We start from the raw sequence: 4,641 nt of genomic DNA, 5'->3' as shown, positions 1-4,641 counted from the left end.
CCACCCCCCCATGCCCTTTTGATGCTGAGAGGTGGCTTAGCAATGCAATATAATTGTATACTTTTAGAAAAACTTCACTGGTGAATAGCAAACCTTAAAAAACAAAGTTCCAGGAGATTGGAATTCATACAGGGTGAGTTGTTGAGGAGTTTATTTGCATACCACATAAAATCTTATCCTAGCAGCCAGGGCCCCTTATAACCTGGTCTCCATCCACCTACCCATTTTATCTCCAGCTACACTGAATCACCTGCCATTCCCAGAATAGGCTTGTGTTTTCCGCCATGACATCTTTGGGCTATTTTCTTCTCCCTGGAACATTCTTCCACCCACACTTACCTTTCAAAATTCTACCAATCTTTTGAGGCCCAGTTCCAACGTCCCCTCCTCTCCAAAGATTCTCCTGGTTGCTCCTGAAGGTAACTTCTCCTTCAGAGCTTCCAGAGATCTCTATTTATACTATACTCCATGTCACATAAACCTTGCCATTTCCCAAGGCTCACGTCACTCTTCCACCTCCATCCATTCCCTCTCTCCTGAGCTCCACCTTTAACAATTGCCAAAAAGGAGTCAAGATTAAAGCATTTCATCCATTTTGAAATAACTGGGTTTTCACCTGGGGAGAAAGTGCTGGGATGGAGAGGTAGCAAGGAGGTCAGGGGCTAACAAGAAGAAGAGATGAGTCAGATGTGATTGTCCCCAGGCAAATGGTCTCTCATGATTTCTTCTCCTCTTATGCTCTGCTTTATGACACTACTACACACACACACACACACACACAAACTTAACTCAGCTATTCAAAAGCATTATGAATCTCTATGAGGAGTGCTATTTTTTTTCGCTGCTGAATAATTGCATATCTCATAATTGCAGAGATCCATTTTTTTAATGAGAAAATGTGTGTACTTATTGATTCTTTCCTACATGACAAGACTCTCTTCAATCGTTAGATTCCTATTTCTTCTCCAGAGCACACTCATTTAACTCCTTGCAGACACTCCAGTACACATAATTACAAGTTAAATGACATTGATTTAGACTTCATCCTAAGTTATTGTGGTTTTTTCCTGTTAGATCAAAGGGAAAATTTGAGCAACTAATCTTCTAATAAATAGAGCCATCAAAGGGGAGTAGAGCTCCCCCTACCCCTACACACCCCCATTCCCCACTCTTTATAGTTTTAATCAAATCTTAGGAAGAAGAGCCCTCATCAACTCAAGCACAAAGCTTCTCTGGCAATATTTGATGTGACTTTAATGCCAGAATTATGACCTCTTTCATATTCTATTTATTCTTTCCTCCAATCTTCATTATTTCATGATTTTTCAAATTTCACATCTTCAAATTCAGATCATGCTTAAAGTCCTAGAGCAGTTTAATTAATTTCTGATAATGTTCATGACTTAGGTCACAGATTTGCTCTATGCAATAGCACTCCCCAGAGTGGGGGTGGGAAGACTGAGAGTCTCTGCTGTCCCTATTTATACCACCACCACCAACAACTGACTGGTCTCTTCCTTTTATGTATTCTCTTTCAAACCAACAGCAGTTCACTAAGAGCTGACAACAATCACTACTTTCTTAAAGACAACAGCATTATTTTAATATGCTAAATGCTATCAAAGAAAGTGCCCAACTCAAGTAGACAGATTGCTGTCTAGTTAGCAATGGTAGTCAAGAGAAGCTCAATCTACTAATTAACCATCCATCTGTGGAGTTTAGCATGTTTCGGCATTAATCTTTCAAAGAGCTAATAAGAGAGTTAAGCAAGTAATGGACATTTCAGGCCTTAGCTTTCTATGATACAATTCATGTCTCACTCATCCATTCAATAAACACTTCTACTCACTGAGGAACACCATATTCCAACAGTTCCCATTAGACTTAATAGAGCAGTAAAATTCAAAAAACCTTTAGTGGATTAACAAATGCTGCCACCTTTTTATTTTGCTGAGGAAGGCCAAGGCAAAGATGACCAATGGATCTCCCACTTAGAGAGTAGAAGAGAACTGGCTGATGGTATAGGAGTAGCGGGAAAAAGGTAACTGTACACAAACAGATACATTTGTAAGATAGGAAACATGCAAAAAGTAAAGCACATTATCTGGTCTGAAAGTTAAATACATTAAGATTTGATGATAGTAACACAGGCACACCCATATCCAAGTTACTAAAGCTTCCAGGAGGAATTACACCATGGTGTGATGAGGAGACAGACTCTTCTTCCAGCTCCCTCCTTCCTGCCACATTCCTAGAGACCCACATCACCCTACCTGCAGGCCCCTTCAGATGGAGTCTGCAGCCAACTATTTCATAGGCAATAGATGGGGAAATCTTACAGAGTCAGCTTGAGCCCATTTAAGTCAGCTCTGACCCTAGCTTTGGTTACTGGGCTTCCTTTGTGACCCAGCCTGTACGTTCTAGCCCAGTTTCTGTTACTCTTTCTTTGATTCCTCTGGCCTTTTCTTGGCTTCTTTCCAATAGTCCAAGAGTCTCCAGGATGGGAATTCTATCAGGAAATCTTATCCTCATGCCTAGTCTCTGACACCTACTGGCATTCTCGGTACTCGGTACTCTCACATAGATGAGACCCTGTCAATTTTTTAATCCCCTTCCCATATCTGAGAATTTCCTGCTATCCCAGGAACTTCCTGCAAGCCAGCCTCTACCTAAACCTCCAGACAGACCCAACACATTTAACTTTGAGATTCTGTCACCAGACTTTGCAGATGCCATGCCGTCCACCAAAGAAGACTGGTTCCAAGGCAGCTGGCAATCCCAGAAATAATGTTCAACATTTTTATGTGCATGTGTGTGTGTGTGTGTGTGTGTTATATCTAGAGAGAGCTCTTAGCACTTTTTAGTTTCTATAAGAGTTCTGTGGCTCTGAAAAAGCAAACAAAAAAAGCGAAATCCACTACTCTGGGGCTATTTCCATAGACAATCTGAATTGTCTATGCCAGGCTGGTATTCGTTCTTACTTTATAACAAAGTCAAGTTTTAACGAGGGGAGTGCATTTAGAAATGATCCCCAGGATCTGACAAAACCAGAACTGAAGTCCTGTTTCCCTATTTCCTTTCTAGCTCCCTCTGGCTAGGCAGCATCTTCCATCACACCACTTTTGCCTTTCCCTTCGCTGGTCATGCTATGCTCCAGCACTTCTTTCTAAACATGATAATACAGCACTCCGCACACTGTAGGCACTCAACAATGTCAGCTGGTGATGCTTTGTCTCAATCAAGTAGGACTTCTTTGTTCAGGAAAGTGAAAATTCATGTTTTTGTGACTTTTCTCTCAAGAAAATACTATCAATTTAATTCCTGTGCAGGGTGGTGCCTGTGGCTCAGTGAGTAGGGAGCTGAACCCATATACTGAAGGTGGTGGGTTTGAACCGGCCCAGCCAAACTGCAACAAAAATAATAGCAGGGTGTAGTGGCGGGTACCTGTACAACTAACTACTTGGGAGGCTGAGGCAAGAGAATCACCTAAGCCCAAGAGCTGGAGGTTGCTGTGAACTGTGATGCCACATCACTCTACTGAGGGTGACAAAATGAGATTCTTCTCTAAAAAAAAAAAAAGACAATTTAATTCCTGTGCAAGTCACTTTTCTTAAGGAAAGGCAGACTCCTCCGGATGCGTCTTGAGTTTCCATGAGCCTAAGAGAGGGGCAGACCAATTGTAAAGGGCAGACTGGCCCCATGATGACGTTCATGTCCTGTGGCCGTGAGCAGGAAACTGTGTGGGTTTGGTGGTCAACACCTGTCGGGTGAGGTAGTGTGCAAGTTGTGATGGGGCATGTGCTTCACGCTTGTGGCCTCCCTTCATCCCCTCATACTTGCCTCTCTGTGCCTCTCACCCTGAGTGCCAAAGCATCCGCTGGTGAATGTGGAGCCGAGAAAGGTGAGGTATGTGAATTCATTGGCACTTTCAAAAGGAACCTTTGTCTATGCTGAGATTTTCTGAGATCACCAAGTTGACCCCAAAGGCCAACACGGCCTCCCACTACCCAGGTATCCAGAATGCTGGATAATCAAATCCAGGCCTGGGATTTGATCCCCGACACGACTCAACTTCACCTCTGGAATCCACCTCTTAATGGGTTTTCCTCTGTGTACTTCCACTTCCATCCTCTGGCCTCTCATGGGGTAAGCCTTGGCACATGACTTCAGAAATCTCTGAGGCCTTAGATTTTAATGGTTCTTCAAAGACCCAGGGCCCAGGGTCATTCAAAATGTGTACATCTTGATTTTACAGCTCAATCAAAAGAAAGCTCCTCTCATAATTTTACTTTTTTCCGATTTTTACTCAATTTCTTTGTGCTTATTTTTATGTATTCCCCCAAGATATCCTTCCCACTTCTGCCATAAATTAAGTCTGTCAATTTATTTTTTAAATAAACAGTAAAACAGGAGACAGAGGAGGTCTAGATAGTTCTTCTCACCTGTAAGACTTCAATCTCAACTAGAAAATCTCAAAACAAAAACTTTTTAAAGTAAGCTATCTTCATGAGAACTCTAAACATAAAGCAATTCCTTTTTCTGGAAATTGTTTAACCCCAGTAGGCAGTAACATACCTAATTTATTAAATTTTTTGTATTTCATAACAACCGTGGTATTTAATCTTTGGCGTCATTCAAAAT

The sequence above is a fragment of the Otolemur garnettii genome, unplaced genomic scaffold (genome assembly GCF_000181295.1).
Source record: "Otolemur garnettii isolate 467f Iridium unplaced genomic scaffold, OtoGar3 scaffold00008, whole genome shotgun sequence".
Lineage (NCBI taxonomy): Eukaryota > Metazoa > Chordata > Mammalia > Primates > Galagidae > Otolemur > Otolemur garnettii.
This window is presented reverse-complemented; position numbering follows the sequence as displayed.